A 19,118-nucleotide genomic window follows, 5' to 3' on the forward strand; every position below is an offset into this window, starting at 1 on the left:
GTGAAGTGTGGTATCTCATTGTGATTTTGCCTTTCCTGAATAACTAATGCTGTTGAGCATCTTTTCATGTCTTTATTGGCTGTTTGTATATCTTCTTTAGAGGAACGTCTATTCAAGTAATTCTTCGGCCATTTTTATTAATTCATTTATTTCTGCATGGTTTTAATGTTTTTCTTTCACATTACTACTGAAGTTGAGCATTTTTTTGGCTATTTGGATTTCTTTTGTGAAATACCTGTGTATGTCTTATTTTTTTTCCTCTTGTGTTGTTTGGTTTTTCTTATTTGTAGGAATTCTTATATATTCTGATTTTTATTAATTCTTTGTGTGACAAATATCCTTTCCCAATTTGTGACCTGTCTCTTTACTGTGTTTATGGGATTTTTAAAAAAATGTTTATTGAAAGCATGTAATAAAAGGGCAAAAATGGATCTTAGTATCTGCTAATCTTTTCTTCTAGCCCTCATACGACCCAAGTAGAAGAGGAAATAGATTATTTGGTTTATTAGGTAGTTGTCTTTTAAAAAGTTTTATGTTTTTTTCCTTCTACAAGTCTTGCATTTGTTGTTGTCGTTGTTGATAGATTTGTTTTTTGGTTACTTTATAGTTTCTGTTGATGTTGTAAATTTTTTTTTAAGTTAAAAATTTCTATTTGCTGGTAAATGGAAATGAAGATGACTTTATATGTGACTTTTATATTCTTTAACTTCTCTAACGTAATAATTTGCTTGTGGACTCTTGCGAGTTTTTATGTAGATAATCATCTAATCTTTGAATAATGATAGTTCATTTCTTTTCAGTCCTTTTACTTTTTATGTCTTAATTCTAGTTCTAACTGCACTGCTTCATGGCAGCCAGTGGGGAATATAAATGGTAATGGCGGGCATCCTTGTCATATTCCCGGTTTTAAGGGAAATGCTTTTATTTTTCACCATTAAATGTGTGGATACTTTTTTTTTCCTTTAACAGGTTGAGGAAGATTTCTTCAATCTTAGTTTATGGAGAAATTTTAAAAAAAATCACAAGTGGGCATTGCACTTAATTGAATGCATTTTCTACATCTATTGGGATGATATTACAGTTTTTCTCCTTTAATCTAGTAATATGAAAAATTGCTCTAAAAGGTAATATTGGAATTAATTTCACATTTCTGGGATAAATCCAGCTCAGTCATGACATATTCTTTTTTTAAAAAAATTGTTTATTTGTTTCGTTTTTGGCATGTATTTTTTTTGACCATGCCACTCAGCTTGCGGGATCTTAGTTCCTTGACCAGGGATTGAACCTGGGCCCCAGCAGTGAAAGTGCCAAGTCCTAACTACTGGACCGCCAGGGAATTCCCTTAGATATATATATTTTTTTAGTTGCTAATATCTTAGGATTTATGTATCTATGTTCATTGGTAAGATCTTTAATTTTCCTTTTTTGTATCAGCTTTATGAGTTTTACTATCAAGGGTATTCTCAGTCTAATAAAATGAGCTGTAGTGTTTCCTCCTTTTTATTCTCTTAGAGAGTTTGTATGTAAAATTGGAATTATCTGTTCTTTCATTTTGATAAAACTTGCCTGTAAAACCATCAGGGCCTGGTGTTTTCTGTCTGGGATTTAGAAATTACTGGCTTGGTTGCTTTAATATTTATAGGATCATTAGAGTCTTCTTTTTCTTGAGTCACATTTGGTAATTTTTCTAAAACATTTATTTTGTCCTTGTTTTCAAATATATTGGCAGAAAATTATATCTTATGATTCTGCCTGATTTGTAATTAATTACTAATATTTACTTTCTTAAGCAGGATTCTTAGCTCATTGATTTTCAGGTCTTTTGTATACATGTATACATATATATGTAAATAAGGTAGTAACTACCCTTTAAATACTACTTCAGCTCCAATTCAGAAGTTTTGCTATGCAAAATTTTTATCTTTTAGTTCTGAATGTATTCACATTTTCACTTTGATTTCTTCTCTGACTTAGAAATTTAGAAAGTTATTGAAAAATCTTGATATATTGATCTATATTTTATTTATTTATTTATGGCTGCATTGGGTCTTCATTGCTGTGCGCGGGCTTTCTCTAGTTGCGTCGAGTGGGGGCTACTCTTCGTGGTGGTGCGCGAGCTTCTCATTGCGGTGGCTTCTCTTGTAGCAGAGTATGGGCTCTAGGCACATGGGCTTCAGTAGTTGTGGCGCACGGACTTAGTTGCTCCACAGCATGTGGGATCTTCCCGGACCAGGGCTCAAACCCATGTCCCCTGCATTGGCAGGTGTATTCTTAACCACTGTGTCACCAGGGAAGCCCTGTATCTTTTAATCTTTGTTATTGATTGCTAACATACATTGTGCTAATAAAATGTGGTCCAGTGTGATTTTGATTGTTTGAAATTTGTTGAGGCTGTTTTAATGGTGTCTAGTTTGTGGCAAATTTTTATTAGTTTTCCACGTGTGTTCAAAAAGAATGTGTTTCCAATTTTAAGGTCAGGTTTTCCCATGTCTATTGGATGAAACACATTAATTGATTTCACATTCAAACTAGTGTCCTTAACTAATATTGTCTGCTTGTTCCATCAGTTACAGAGAGGGGTGTTGTTAAAATCCCATTGTGATGGAACATTTGTCAAATTCCTATAGTTCTCTCAATTTTTGCTTTCTATCTATAAGTTTAGAATTGCTAAGTTTCCAGTGACTTGCACAGTTTGTCATTCTGTAACGAATTTTTGTTTCTAGGAACATTTTTTCCACTAAAATATATTTTGTCAGATATTGGCATAGCTGTACCAAGGGACTTTAGTTAATGTTTGCCTGGTATATATTTTTCTGCCCTTTAACTATCAAGTTTTGGTGCCCTTAATGTTTTAGGAGTGCCCTTTGAAAGTAGCACACAGCTAGATTGCATTTTTATAATTTGACTTTAAGCTGGTTAGTCTATTTACATTAGTTGTGATTGACATATTTGGTTTATTTCTACTTTCGTATTTTGTGCTAATTGGGCTTATTTTTTGTTCTTTTCCTTTTCTTGTCTATATATTGTGGGATTTTTTTCCTTCATTCCTGTCTACCCTTTTTACCTACACCCAGTAAGAGATTAGACGCTTCTTTTCTTGGTGATCTTAATCATTTCATATTTAACTTAAGGCCCAAAGTTAATTGATATCTTTACCCTTATAAGAACTATTGAATGCTTTTAGTCTCAATTTATATGCAGCTATTGCCTAACTAGATTAGAATTAGAAGTGAGCTGTCAGTTGTTCCTTATCCAGGAATTTGAGGTATTCTGTGCCTAAAGTGCTCTTCATGTTGGCCAGTCCAGCAGATATGTTTAGTCTTTTTTTATTTTTAGATTGCTGGTATTACCTTTTATTTTGGATTGCTCTTTTGGTGTCTTGCTACTTTTGAATAGTCATGTACCAGATATTGTTTTGGATATGTGTCAATCAGTATTCAAAAAACTTTAAAAATTGCCAGTAATAGAGGCTGTTCATTTAAAAAAAATTTTATTTTTATCTTTTGGCTGTGTTGGGTCTTCGTTACTGCGCGCGGGCTTTGTCTAGTTGTCGCGAGCGGGGGCTACTCTTCGTTGTGGTGTGCGGGCTTCTCATTGCGGTGGCTTCTCGTTGTGGAGCACGGGCTCTAGGTGCGCAGGTTTCAGTAGTTGTGGCACGCAGGCTCAGCAGTTGTGGCTCGTGGGCTCTAGAGTGCAGGCTCAGTATTTGTGGCGCACGGGCTTAGTTGCTCCGCGGCATGTGGGATCTTCCCCGACCAGGGCTCGAACCCGTGTCCCCTGCATTGGCAGGCAGATTCTTAACCACTGCGCCATCAGGGAAGTTCCGAGGATGTTCATTTTGTTAAGAGCTGGCAAGTGCGATTGTTTTTCCCTCCTTTAAATGGAGTGTTCCTATGTTAATAAGGAATTTCTTAAAGATTTTCTGGTCCTTCACATTAATTAGCTCATTTTTATATCCAGAAATGGAAAAGATTTCAAGACTAGTTACCTTTTTTAAATGGGGTCATTTGATTGCTAGGAAACGTTTATGTGAACTTTAAATGTGACTCTGGCCAAGTATAGAACACCAAAAACAATCTGGAAAAGGGATGTGGATCAAAATAGATTATGAGCTGAATCTGTCTTTGCGAAAGGAAAAGGGTAGGGTTCAGCATTTATAATAGTGGCCTATCCTGAGGGAGAGGGGGGACGGTTTTATACTTCTTTATGTTAAGTCTTTTCTTACTCTGACTAATAAATTAAAAGAGGCATGGAGGAACATACTAGCATAGGCTGGGCTGGGTTGGAACTCGCTTTGTGACAGTGTGGCTAGCAGGACTTGTAAACTGAGGAGAGTTAGGGGGTTTGGCGCCAGTGCCGCTGACCCCAGGAGTAAAGAGTTAGTAAGTACTTTCAGTCCTAGCCCAGTAGTTTTCAGTGAGGCCAAGGAGCTTGAAATGCATCGGTATTGTAACTATTGTTTTCATCAAATTTCAAAAAATAAAGTTTGATAATCTTCTAGGGCAACGAGGAAAGAATGAGGAAGAGTTGTAGGGGGCACAGGGTAGAGAGAGAGAGAGCTGGTTTAGCAGAATTGTTGTGAGGATTAAAGTTAAACATTATTGGGCATGTTTATGTTTATCCCCTGCAAAAAGTAGAGTCCATTCCTGCCATTTACCATATTGTCAGGCTTAAAGTTTTTCAATTTTTGGCATCAGTGACTGTTGAATTGCCTCTTGATTAGTGTAAACCTTCAGCAGCCTGCCCTTGCTTACGTACCTGCCTTACACTGGGTAGATGTAATTGTCTCTTCCTATTTTGTTTGCCCAGTGCCTGTTATTACGGTTGTCACTTGTGCTTGATTCATTACTTGCATAGTTTTAACTCTTTTCACCTTAAGGTGAGTGTAGGATGTTCATCTTTTATATGAAGAAGGAACCTCTGGGAGGGAGGGAGGACGTCTAGCCAGAATGATTTCGGGAAAGGGTTTTTAAGTTGATGAGAACTGGATTGGAATCTTGGTTTGACCACTGACTGACTTTGGGCAAATTATTTCACTTTCTGAGCCCCAGCTTCTTCCTATATAAAATGGAAGTAATGTTAAAGTTCTCCTCCCTTTTCCATAGAAGATAACTTCGGGTAATTTGAATTTGTAGGGTTTTATTTTTTTCCCTTGCAAGTGTATTAATGTAAAAGTCATAAACTTTCACAGAACAAGTGATTAAGGCTATGCTGACTTTGTTAATGGTTAATATCTTATTTTATGAACTCTTTCACTGGCTTTGGTTTTGAAATCTTGACTGGTAATAGGATATTGTGAAATTTTCATTTTTACTTTGTTGCCGTTTTTCTGTTTAGAATAGAAGCCTTAGTTTAAAAAAATTAGTCAATATGTGATTATATTTGCTTTGAAAAAAAGTAAAAATAGGTAAGACTAAAATCTCTTCTGCTCACCTTCCCCCAATTCTTTTCTGTCTTCTGCTGTTAATAGTTTTGTCTCTGTTTTTTTGATTTTTTTCAATGTGTTTGTATTACTTACATATGTGCTTATAGAAACTATACAGTGTTAGGCATACACTTTTTTTTTCTTATCATTCATCACTTTTCATTGAGTCCCATGCAGTACACAGAGATCTGCCTTCTTTTTAGTTACTGGTATACTTTATAGCCATTTCCCATTTCAGTGGGCTTTAGATTTTTATTTTTAATCACAAACAAATTTGGGTTGCTTTTATTTATCTTTTTATTTATTTTATTTATTTTTGGCTCCGTTGGGTCTTCATTGCTGTGCGAGGGCTTTCTCTAGTTGCGGAGAGCGGGGGCTACTCTTGGTTGCTGTGCGCGGACTTCTCATTGCAGTGGCTTCTCTTTTGCCAAGCACAGGCTCTAGGCGCACAGGCTTCAGTAGTTGTGGCGCACTGGCTTCGTTGCTCCGCGGCATGTGGGATCTTCCTGGACCAGGGCTCGAACTCATGTCCCCTGCATTGGCAGGTGGATTCTTAACCACTGCGCCACCAGGGAAGCCCTGGCTTGCTTTTAGTTTGTTACAATAAAGCACTTTGTTCTTAGAAGCTTTTAGAAGTTTAGTGTTTGGTACAGAAATAGGTAAAATACTAAATTATAAGCTGGATTCTTTGCTTTTTATCTTTACGTACAAAGTACAACTGTTAAGCAGTGGAAGGAAGCCTTTTTTTAGAAAGCTTTTCTATTATCTCCTTTTCAAGTGATGTATGACATATATGACGTTTATAAGCTCTACTATAAATGAACAGTGATTTAGCAAATCTTTTCTTGTAAAACATGCATAACACAAATTTACATTTAACCATTTTTTTAAATTAATAAACTATTTCATAGAGCAGTTTTAGGTTCACAGCAGAATTGAGGCAGAAGTACAGAGCCAGAAGCCTATATACTCCTTGTCTCCCCACGCGCCCCCCCCTCGAACCTCCATGAACCTACGTTGACACATCATTATCACCCAAAGTCTGCACGTTACATTAGGTTCACTCTTAATGTTGTATATTCTGTGGGTTTAGACAAATGTATGATGACATGTATCCACCATTGTAGTAGTCTGTAGAACAGTTTCACTACCCTAAAAATCCTCTGTGCTTTGCCTGTTCATCCGTGCCTCAGACTTAACCCCTAACAACCACTAATCTTTTTTTTTCTTAATATTATATAATGAAAACAGGTGTATTTATAACTTCAGCATACTTCATAAAATCATTATTCACTGAAAATAGACAAATGTTTACAAAGAACATTTAACTTAAATTTCATAGTTGCTTATAAAATGGCACTTGAAAGAGTGACCTGTATAAGGAAATAAGAGTCTTGTCAAGAGACAGTAAACTATAAATATAAAATATACCACAGTGTTAAAAACCTCATAGTGTTCTATTAGAAAATCAATAAATATAACTTAATCTTTCTGGGGGGAAAGGTATTTAGCATTACAAATTTAACATACAGATTTTATATATGAATTCAATACGGAATACATTTAAACCTTACAATGCTACATAATCATTGTCTATTTTGTGGAAAACAATAAAAATATGCACTATTATGTATAAAATAGATAATTAATGAAAACAGACCGTATAGCACAGGGAACTCCACTCAATGCTCTGTGGTGACCCAAATGGGAAGGAAATCCAAAAAAAGAGGGGATACATGTGTCCGTATAGCTGATTCACCCTGCTGCACAGCAGAAACCAACACAACATTGTAAAGCAACTACACTCCAATTAAAAAAAAAAAAAAAAGTAAATTGAAAGAAAAAAGAAAGAAAAAGAATAAAATTCTTAACCACACACACAAAAAAATTATATACTTTTGGAATATGTGTACATCAAACCAAAAGGTTAATTTTTACTTTTTCCTTTATTGGCAACTTTGGGTGCATTTTTAGGTTTTGGTTCCCAGAGGGCATTTATTACAACACCCTCTTGAAGCCACGCCTCTGTCCAGGTCGCCAGCCTTTTTCTTGTCTGTTATTTCCTTGACTCTGTTCGTGTATACTCTGATTCTTTCCAGTTCCTGCTTTACTGGATGTTCCTTAGGATTGACTCCCTGAGTTGCCAGATAAACCCAAAACATTGAATTTAATGTGTAAGCAGAAACTAAATCCACTTTTGCTTGTTCAAGTGGGTCCAACTTCTGCAACAACTCATTTCTAGAAACAGGCATCACGGTCTTCAGCATCTCATCCACAGCACCAGTGGAATTCTCAAATGTTGATAAATATTCATGAATTTCTCCTGGATAGTCTTCATTAATTTCTTCACCTGCCATTATTGTCAACTCTCAGGCCTTCCACCCCTGCCTCCCAGAAAGCAGTTGGCAGCGGTGACGTCAGTGGCGCACCGGCTCGGCCCACAGCGAGCAGCGCTCTCCAATGACCTCACTAATCTTTTTAATGTCTCTATAGTTTTCCTTTTTCTAAAATGAAATATAGTAGGAAACATGCAGCATTGTAGACTTTTTAGACTGGCTTATTTCGTTTAGTAATATACATTTAAGGTTCCTCCATGTCTTTTCAAGGCTTGAGAGCTCATTTCTTTTTAGTGCTGAGTAATGTTCCATTGTTTGGTTGTACCAGTCTATGCACTCACCTACTGAAGGACATCTTGGTTGCCTTCGAGTTTTGGCAGTTATGAAAAAGCTTCTGTAAACATCTGTGTGCAGGTTTTTGTGTGAACATAAGTTTTCAGTTCGTTTGAGTAAATATCAAGGAGCATGATTGGTCTCATAGAATGAGTTAGGAAGTATTCCTTCTGTTTCTGTCTTTTGGAAGAGATGATAGAGAATTGGTATAATTTTTTCTTTAAATGTTCGGTAGAATTCATCAGTAAACCCATTTGGACGTGATACTTTCTGTTTTAGGTTATTAATAATTGATTCAATTTCTTTAATAGATGTGTAGACCTATTCAAACTGTCTATTCTTATGTGAGTTGTGACAGATTGTATCTGTCAAGGAGTAGATTGTATCTGTCAAGGAGTTGGTCCGTTTCATCTAGGTTATCAAATCTGCGGCTATAGAGTTGTTCATAATATTCTTTTATTATCCTTTTATTGTATATGGGATCTGTAGTGATTCCCCTCTTTCATTTCTGGTATTAGCAGTTTAGGTCTTCTTTCTTCCTTAGTCTGGAAAAAGTCTTACGAGTTTTATTGATTTTTTTGTTGTTGTTGTTTTTGAAGAATCAGCTTTTGGTTTTGTTGACTTCCTCTACTGATTTCTTGTTTTAAAATTCTTTTATGCCCTAATTTTTATTATTTCAATTTTCTGCGTAGTTTGGAATTAATTTGCTCTTCTTTATCTAGTTTTCTAAGGTGAAAGCTTAGATTATTGATTTTAGATGTCTTTTAATATATGCTTTCAATTCTATAAATTTTAATCTAAGCACTGTTTTTGCTGCATCCCCCAAAGTTTTTAGTAAGTTGTATTTTCATTTTGTTCAGACATTTTTAAAGTTTCTCTTGAGATTTTTTTGTCTTTGATCCATGTGTTATTTAGAAGTGTAATGTGTAATCTTCAAGTACTTTGGGTTTTTCCAGCTATCTTTCTGTTGCTGATTTCTAGTTTAATTGCATTGTGGTCTAAGGGCAGACACTGTATGATTTCTGTTCTTAATTTGTTAAGGTGTATTTCATAGAATGTGGTCCATCTTGGTGTGTATTCCATGTGTGTTTGAGAAGAATGTGTGATTTGCTACTGCTGGATGAATTAGTCCATACATGTCAATTATATACAGTTGATTGATGGTGCTGTTGAGTTCAGTTGTGTCTTTATTGATTTTCTGCTTGCTGGATTTGTCCATTTCTGATAGAGGAGTGTTAAAGTCCCCAATTATAATAGTAAATTCATCTATTTTTCCTTGCAGTTTTATCCGTTTTTGACTCGTATTTTGATGCTGTTGTTAGCTGCATAACATTAAGGATTGTTATGTCTTCTTGGAGTATTGACCCCCTTTTCATTTTGTAATAACTCTTCTTATCACTGACAACTTTCTTTGCTCTGAAGTCTTCTCTGTCTGAAATTAATATAGCCACTCCCAGTTTGTTTTAATTAGTGTTAGTATGGTCTGGCTCTTTCCCTTTACTCTTAACCTATATGTGTCTTTGAATTTAAAGTGGGTTTCTTGTAGACAACATATGATATGCCCGGGTGTAGGTTTTTGTTTTTGTTTTTGTTTTTTTGCATTTATCCTGTTTGGTGTTCCCTGAGATAACTGGATCTGTGGTTTGGTGTCCGACATTAATTTGGGGGAAATTCCCAGTCATTATTGCTTCAAATATTGTTTCTATTCCTTTTCTCTTTTCCTTCCGGTATTCCCATTGCATGTATGTTATACCTTTTGTAGTTGTTCCACAGCTCTTGGATAGTTTGCACACCGCACCCCCCACCGCACCCCCCCCCCCCCCCCCCCCAGTTTTTTTCCTCTTTGCTTTTCCATTTTGGAAGTTTCTAGTGTCATATCTTCAGGCTCAGTGTTTCTTTCCTCAGCTATGTCCAGTCTACTAATGAGCCTATCAGAGGCATTATTCATTTCTGTTACAGTATTTTTGGTCTGTAGCATTTCTTTTTGATTCTTTCTTAGAATTTTTATCTATTTGCATTATTTTATCCATTATTGCATGTTGTCTGCCTTTTCCATTAAAGCTCTTAGCTTACGTGGTCTGATAATTCCAGCATCTCTGGCATACATGACTGGTTCTGATGGTTGTTCAATCTCTTCAAACTTTTTTGTCTTTTTAGTATGCTTCGTAATCTTTTTTGAAAGGCAGACATGATGCACTGGTAAAAGGAACTGTGAAGAATAGACCTTTGGAAATGTAGTGGTAAAATGTCTGGGGAGGGGAAATGTTCTGTAGTGCTATGATTCAGTCTCAGTCTTTTGGTGAGCCTGTGCCCCTGAACTGTGAACTTCACCAGTGCTTCTCTGCTTTTTTCCTTTTCTTAGGTGGTACAGGATGGCTAGAGTGGCCTGGAGTTGTGTACTTCCCTTTCCTCATGCGGAAGGTTAGAGGGGGCTGGAGTTGGATATTTCCCTTCCTCCAGGTAGGTTAGGTTCTGGTAAAACCTCAGTGGGTTAGGCTCTGGTAAAATAGTTTTTTTTTTGAAGGTGAGCTTTGTTAAGAACGGAATGTCCTGATATATTTCAAAAAAAAAAAAATAGAAAAGAAAATGTTCTTTTCCCCCTCCCAGAAACATGAGGGGAGGGGAAAAGTCTATTCACTCACCTACTGAAGGACATGTTGGTTGCTTCCACGTATTGGCAAGTATGGATAAAGCTGCCATAAACATCTGTGTGCAGGTTTTTGTGTGATCATAAGTTTTCAACTTCCTTGGGTAGATACCAAGGAGCACGATTGCTGGATTGTATGGTAAGAATATGTTTAGTTTTGTAAGAAACTGCTAAACTGTCTTCCAAATGCCTGTACCACTTTGCACTTTCATCAGCAGTGATTGAGAGTTCCTGTCGCTCTACATCCTCACCAGCATTTGGTGTCAGTGTTTTGGACTTTGGCCATTCTAATTGGTGTGTAGTTGTGTCACATTGTTTTAATTTGCATGTTTTTGGTGATGTAATGATGTGGATCACATCTTTGTTAATGACTGTATTTTAGTGGATAGATAAAAGAACCTTGGTGCAGATAAAATCATTGTTATTCAGGCTCCATGTGTTTGTGGGTGACCTGGATTGTTTATCCTGTGGTGGTCCCCACAGTGTCCTGTGACCTCTATATTTAGACATTTCTCTTTTTTTTTCTGTTATAAACTCTTTGGACATTGTTATATATAAGACTTTTTTACTCAGGATAAATACCTTAGTGTGAACTCATTAAAGCAGAGTAATTGGGTCAAGGAATGTATAGATTTTTAACACCCTTTGATATCTATGGCCAGAAAAATTACCCCAGTTTATGCTTTTATCAGCCGTTCTAGCCAGTTTTATATTAATGTATATTTAAAATCTTTTTTATTAGGGGAAAATTTTAACGCACACAAATAGAGAATAGTGTAATGAGCCCTCAGGTACTCAGCTCCAACAACCATAAACCCAAGGCCAGTCCTGCCCTACTTACTCCTTCAATCCCCACTTCTCTCCTGGATTGTTACTATTTTAAAACTCTGTTGAATTGTAATAGAAATATAGAAGAGTACACATCATAAATGAAATTTTCAAAGTCTGAAACCCACCTGGGTAATTGGGTCCCGGGTATCTCCTTTGTCCCCTTTCAGTCATACCCTCCTCTCTCCCGAGGGCAGCCAGTATCCTGATACTTAACTGCATTAAGTTTTGTTCCTTAAATAAATAGAATCTTATGGTATGTTCACTTGTGTCTGAGTTTTTCTCTTGACATTGTGTGTGAGATTGTTGGGGATATACCTAGAAGTGAAATTGCTAGCTTGTAGAGGTGTGCATATATTCCATTTTGGAAAACTGTGGCTGCATCTACTAAAGTGGCTGTGCCAGATTACACTTCCCCCAGCAGTGCGTGATGTTCCGCTTACTCCATACTGTCTTTAATAGCTTGTATCTTTCTTTCATGCTTTTCATTTTAGCTACACCCCTAGCTGTGTAGTGATACCTTACAGTAGTTTTAATTTGCACTAGTGAAGTCAAGCACCTTTTCATGCTTTTTTTTGGTTGTTTAGTTATCCTTTTTCATTTTTATCTTTTTAAAATTTTATTGAAGTATAGTTGATTTACAATGTTGTGTTAATTTCTGCTGCACAACAAAGTGACTCAGTTATACATACATATATACGCATACACACACACATTCTTTTTCTTTTCATTCATTCATTCATCATTCATTTATTTATTTTTGGCCACGCCACGTGGCATGTGGGATCTTAGTTCCCCTACCGGGGATTTTTTTTAAAATTAATTAATTAATTTATTTATTTATTTTTGGCTGTGTTGGGTGTTCGTTTCTATGCGAGTGCTTTCTCCAGATGCGGCGAGCGGGGGCCACTCTTCATCGCGGTGCGCGAGCCTCTCACTGTCGCGGCCTCTCTTGTTGCGGAGCACAGGCTCCAGACACGCAGGCTCAGTAGTTGTGGCTCATGGGCCTAGTTGCTCCGCGGCATGTGGGATCTTCCCAGACCAGGGCTCGAACCCGTGTCCCCTGCATTGGCAGGCAGATTCTCAACCACTGCACCACCAGGGAAGCCCCCCGCTACCGGGGATTGAACCTGTGCCCCCTGCAGTGAGAGCATGGAGTCTTAACCACTGGACTGCCAGAGAAATCCCAATATATACATTCTTTTTAATATTCTTTTCCATTATGGTTTATCACAGGTTATTGAATATAGTTCCCTGTGCTATACGGTAAGACCTTGTTGTTTATCCATCTTATATACAATATTTTGCATCTGCTAATCCCAAACTCTCAATCCTTCCCTTCCCCAACCCCCTAGTTATTCTTTTTTAATGAAGAGTAATATTTGTCTCCTTTTCTTTTGTCTATTGCATTATCTGTTTTATCATATTAACTCTCTGTTGCTTCATAGCAATTATCCCCAAACTTAGTGGTTTATAACAACAGTAATAAACATTTATTATCTCATAGTTTTTGTGGGTTAGGAACTTGGGAGCGACTTGGCTGGGCCATTTGGCTTGGATGTCATCAACCTCTGAAGGCTTGACTGGAGTTGGAGGATCCTTCCCAAGGTGGCTCATTCGCATGCCTGGCAGGTTAGTCCCGGCTGTCAGTGGGAGGCCACAGTTCCTTTTCATGTAGGCGTTTGACAGGATTGCCTAAGTGTCCTGTCCTCGGGACATGGTGACTGACTTCCCCCTGAGAGAGTGATTTGAGAGAAATAGCACCAAGTGGAAGCTATCATTTTTATGACACAACCTCAAAAGTCTCATGGCATTTAATTTTGCCATATTCTGTTTGTTAGAAGAGACTCACTACATCATCCCACCTTGGGGAGTTAAGTTCCCTTTTTGAAAGGAGTGTCAAAGAATTTGTGGACATATTTTCAAACACAACACTTGGTAGGGTTTCTTTTATTCTGGATATGAATCTTTCAGGAGATACAAACATGGTGAATATCTTTGCCTACTCTGTGGATTGTCATCGTGTCTTTGGAGGAAGAGGAGTTCATGTAATTCAGTTGATTAATTTTTCCTTTATGGCTAGCCCCTTACATATTACTTTGAAGAAAATCCCAAAATGATTATCTTGTTTCTTCTGTAAATATGTCAGTATAGATCTTTCAACAATAAACACTTTTTTTTGTTTTAACCATAACATAAGCACAAAACTATAACATCTAAATAAAACTCCCACAAAGCAGTTGCTTGATACTATCCAGTACCTAGTCGGAGTTGAAATTTCCAGTTGTCTCAAATGTCATAATTTTTATATATACAGTTTTCTAATTTTGGCAAATCAGGATCCAAATAAGGTCTACCAGTTAAAACAATTCCCCCTACCTCACTTTCCATCTGTTTGTAGAAGACCTCGATTTTTTTTGTCTTGTAGTATCCCCACAGTGTCCTCTGCCTTGTAAGCAGGTAGTTGTAAGTTTCTCTGTTTGGGTGTAAACTTTCCTGCAGTCTCGCTTGTGTGTCTTCTTTGGTTGTGATCTGTCTCTGGAGGTTGAATGTGGACCCAAATTGAAATTTTTAAAGGGCTTCCAACCTAAATCACTTTGAAATCCATTCAGATTATAGTTCTAGACTTAAAATGTAATAATGTTTGTTTTGAAATGTACTCTGTGTGTTTGTGAGGCCATCTGAGAGTGCATTTTTTGTTTCTTTAGAAAACCCCACACTGACTGTAAGCCTTGCCCTCTTGAAGATACCACACCCCCTCTGGTAGTTTAAATGTTGCAGGGCATAACATAAGGTGGTGTGATACTTTTTGCAAAGCCCCACCTCCCAGATTTTTTGTTTTGTTTTGTTTTGTTTTTTCACTTGACATATAGTTGGTGTAACAATATTATGTTAATTTCAGGTGTACAGCATAGTGATTGGACATTTAAATACATTACAAGATGATCACTACCTAAATCTTATTATTTAGACTTTCCATGTTAACCGTCTGCTTTTTTTTTTTTTCCTCCTTGTACTGTCCACTAGCTTTCCTTCTCTCATGGCTGATTTTTTGAATTATGATGACTAGGTTTTAAGGGTTGATGACTCAAAATCTTTTTAGGCCACCTTAAATTTCCAGTCTTCCCCAGTTTCTGACTTTCCCTTCTAACAGAAAATTTAGCACCAAAAAATTACAAAAATTAATGACATAATTAGGATGAATGTTAGAGAAGCAGATAAAGTATTTCTTAAAATTCACGTATGTGTAAAGTTTCAACTTAGTTTTCTTAACAATTCTGAAACCGATTACTGGGATTAGAAGGAGCTGGGCAGGTAGACGGAGGTCGTCACTTGATCTGTGTTGTTTCAGTAGTTCAGAAGAATGTATTTGTGTATTATTTGTATAAATTCAAATGATGATTTACTGTAAGAATGCAAAATATGAAAAGCAAAGAAGGCCTTTCTCTGACTCCATGTTGTGGGTTTCCTTAATGAAAGGGTGACTGGGCGCAGTGAGCCTGCCGCAGCGCCAGCCAGAAGTCAGGACACCTGGCTCTGGTGTGCTCTGCAGAGCAGGTCTCAGTATATACATTTGTTGAATTAAAAAAAAAAGTTGTTTTAATACACATTGTACTTCATTTATTTTTTAAAATTTATTTTATTTATTATCATTTATTTTTGGCTGTGTTGGGCCTTCGTTGCTGCGCGCAGGGGCTACTCTTTGTTGCGGTGCGCAGGCTTCTCATTGTGGCGGCTTCTCTTGTTGTGGAGCACGGGCTCTAGGCGCGCGGGCTTCAGTAGTTGTGGCTCACGGGCTCTAGAGTGCAGGCTCAGTAGTTGTGGCGCACGGGCTTAGTTGCTCCACGGCATGTGGGATCATTCTGGACCAGGGCTCAAACCCATGTCCCCTGTATTGGCAGGCGGATTCCTAACCATTGCGCCACCAGGGAAGCCCAAATTGTACTTTAAAAGTGTGGTTCAACTTCAAGTAAGAGCTAAATTTTCAGTGTTTTGTTTTTAAATGAGTGTACGTAAAGGATACCGATTGTTGACCATAATTCTTTCAGCAGATATCTGGGTGCCTGCCCAGTGCCAGGCCTGGTGCTTTCAATGCTTTGGTCACACGTGGTTTAAAAAGATGGCATGCTGGTGCCCTCAGTGAATCAGGACAGTGTCTCAATAGAGATACAGTGCAAGCTACATATGTAATCATAAATTTTCTAGTGGCCTCATGAAAAGGAAACAGGTAAAATTAATTTTAATGTATTTTATTTAACCCAGTAATACAAAACATTGTCAGTTCAGCATGTCATATAAAATTATTAATGAGATATTTTCCCTTCTTTCTTTTGTACTAAGTCTTTGAAGTCAAGTGTATGTTTTACACATACATACTTCTCAGTTCGAACTAGCTGTGTTCCATGTGCTTAGAAGCCTTATGTGGCTGCCGCAGTGGACCGCATAGATCAGATTATCCTCATTGTTATCATCACTCGCATGGAGTGGCAGAGGACACTGACTGGGAACGCAGGAAACGGTGGCTTAAAGGGGCCAGAGGAGACGCAGGAGGTGAATTAGGAAGCTGTTCTTATCCTCCGGGTGGTGGCAGAGGAAGGTGAAGAAGGGGAGATACCCAGAAGATGGAGTTGACAAAATTTTGATGAATTGGATATTGGGAGGGAAAAGAGGAGCCAGGCTCTGTCTTTTACAACTGGAGTGTGCCTTTTCTGGGACAGGGAGAACTTAGTGAGGAAAGAGTTTGGTTGGTGGTCAGTGTATGATAGAGAGCAAAAACCCGTTTAGGAGATACTAAATTTAATGTGCTCGCAAGACATCCAAGGGGAAATGTCTGCTAATAGTTGGGTACCTGTGTTTGAAGTGCAGAGATGGCCTTAATTGGTTTTATAAATTTGAATCTCAACTGTGTTTACAGAGGTATATTTTAAAACCCGTGGAAACGGCTTCATTTATTCAACAAAACCTTTTTTTTTTTAAGGTCTCCCCAGGCCTTGTTTCAGTTGCTTCGGCAACAGGGTGAGTAGAAGACATGGAAGTGGACACCCCAGCCAGTGTAGTCCGCTGGGGAGAGTGTACCTAGGTAGTGTCCACAGTCTGAACCCTGTGGGAACCTCTGCCTCGGAGGAGACCGAGAGGTAGCCAGTGAGAAAACAAGGCGGGTGTGATCTCAAAGAAGCCAAGTGAGGAGAAGGTGCCAGTAAGGAGGGTCTCCTGGTGAACAGTACTGAATGCTCCCGAGAACAAGGTTGAGAGGAGGACAGAAGAGTTTCACTTAGATTTAGCCCCATCTGGAGGTCGCTGGTGACTTGAAAAGGCAGTTTCAGTTGAGTGGTACAGATAGACACCAGATTGGAATGAGCTGAAGAGGGAATGCTTTGAGACAAAGGGCTCCTTTTCTTACTTTTAAATAACCACTACAAACCATTGAGAAGACAGGCCCAGGAGAAAAATGAACAAAGGATATAAACAGGCAGTTGGCAGAAAAGTGAAGTATAAATGGCTCTTAGACATGAGCAGTGCTCTTAAGAGAAAAAGACATTGTTGGGCAAGGGTGTGAGGAGCCAGGCATACATACCTCCATTGGTGGTGGGAATGTGGATAGCCTTGACCTCCAATGGCTATTGTGCAGCTAATTAGAAATGAACATTATTTAATCCAGCAGTTCCACTTCTGGGAACCTTGGCGTTTTTTGGTGATAGTGAAAATTGAAAACTAAATGGTCCATCAGTGGTGGCCTGGTTAAATCAACTGTAGTGTAAAGGAAAGTCGGTATCAGCCAAAACTTGTTTTATTTTTTGGCTGCGTTGGGTCTTGGCTGCTGTGCGCGGGCCTTTTCTAGTTGTGGCAAGTGGGGGCTACTCTTCGTTGTGGTGCGTGAGCTTCTCATTGCGGTGGCTTCTCTTGTTGTGGAGCACGGGCTCTAGGCGCGCGGGCTTCAGTAGCTGTGGCACGCGGGCTCAGTAGTTGTGGCTCGCGGGCTCTAGGGCGCAGGCTCAGTAGTTGTGGTGCATGGGCTTAGTTGCTCTGTGGCATGTGGCATCTTCCTGGACCAGGGCTTGAACCTGCGACCCCTGCAGTGGCAGGAGGATTCTTAACCACTGTGCCACCAGGGAAGTCCTGCTAAAACATTTTATTCTTCAAAAAGTAGAATTTGGTTTTGTTTTTTCTACCATGCTATAAACCAGGGACTTTGAGAGTGATTCTTTCTCCCCATTTTAAAAGGTTGGAAAAAAATATCAGTGGGTCTGGTATAGGCACAGAAGGTATGTGAAAATATGCCTTTGAAGAGCGATGTTAAGCCTGTCATTCTCTCTTGACTTTCTGCCTTTTAACACACTTCACATGAATTATTAGTCTGTATTCCCGTCTCCACATACCTGTTAGGGTTCTTTTTAAAGGATCTTGTCCTGTTTTATATATGTTCTGAGTTGTATACCACAGGAACGATGGGTATAACATATCTTACCAGCTTCATGGATGAATTCACACTCCAGTTTGCCTTATTGCATCTAAAAATAACCATAGTTCCTGTCGTGAGAGCATCGTTTTACTTGGTTTGGATCATTGATAAAGTAAGCAAGCATCTGATGTTGTCTGAGAAAGCTGGATGTAGCAATGGTGATGATACTGCAGCTGCCTGATGGAGGAGGAAGACTTCCTTTGTCCACCTTCTGTGAGGGAAGGGACAGTACAAACCTCTGTGCACTATATGTTCTCCTGCCACCTACGTTAACCTGGTTTTACTGACCTTCCTGCTTTGGAGAAAGCAGCGTGTTCACATATGGACTTAAAGCAAAAACAAAAAACTGGGTACACCCTAGTAGACCAAATCAGTCTCCCAGCAGAGTACATTGATATTGTAGTGGGTTGGCCAGAAAGTTCGGTTAGTGAATATGTTGTTCAATAAAGTTCTTCATGAAAATGAAAAATGTGTCGTTTATATTTACTTAAAACCGAACGAACTTTTTGGCCAACCCAATATAACTTTAAATTCTCTGTCATTGGGACTCTCTACTTTAAGATCTTGTTTAAATTTAATTAATTTCGTTTAAGAGTTTGAGTCTGTGGTTATTCATTGATTCCTCTTTCTTCATTTCTTAGAGTATCCTGGTTTCACTTATATTTTATATTTCTTCTTAGAGCCACAGGGAAGTAGTAGTTGAGGGTTTGAAGCATCTTAAATGATAGTTTAGTCTACTCATCTCATTTTACAGATATGAAAACAGGCTCAGAGAGATGAGTTTACTTGCCCAAAGGTTGACTGAACTGAATCCATATTCTCTTGGTCTTCCCCATTAAATTTGGTGAAGTGAGGAGTAACATGATACCCTTGTATCATCAGGGTGAGGTCACCTGCCATAACTTTGAGGTGGTTGTGTGGCTTTATATTTTTATTTTATTTCATTTTATTTTTTTGGAAAGATTTCTGTTTTATGTATTTGGTTTTTGGCTGCGTTGGGTCTTTGTTGCTACGTGCAGGCTTTCTCTAGTTGCGGTGAGCGGGAGCTACTCTTCGTTGCGGTGCGTGGGCTTCTCATTACGGTGGCCT

At 38.2% G+C, this 19,118-nt stretch overlaps 1 protein-coding gene and 1 pseudogene across 8 annotated transcripts in view; one reads left to right on the top strand and one right to left on the bottom strand.

The window, feature by feature from the left end:
* PPP6R3 (protein phosphatase 6 regulatory subunit 3) overlaps window positions 1-19,118 on the top strand; it is a 129,071-nt gene that overhangs the window by 10,739 nt on the left and 99,214 nt on the right. The window contains exon 1 of one of the 7 annotated variants that reach the window (XM_082476450.1): window positions 10,457-10,554. The exons of the other annotated variants lie outside the window; for them this stretch is intronic. The gene's annotated coding sequence lies outside the window, so the exon portion shown is untranslated. Of the gene's footprint in view, window positions 1-10,456; window positions 10,555-19,118 lie in introns of those variants that run through there. 7 annotated transcript variants of the gene reach the window in all.
* Window positions 1,196-9,869, bottom strand: LOC309667700 (nuclear nucleic acid-binding protein C1D pseudogene; annotated as a pseudogene). The gene has a single exon. The product of its transcript is annotated as a nuclear nucleic acid-binding protein C1D pseudogene (transcript).

This window comes from Balaenoptera physalus, assembly GCF_965194825.1.
Source record: "Balaenoptera physalus genome assembly, chromosome: 10".
NCBI classification, from domain to species: Eukaryota; Metazoa; Chordata; class Mammalia; order Artiodactyla; family Balaenopteridae; genus Balaenoptera; species Balaenoptera physalus.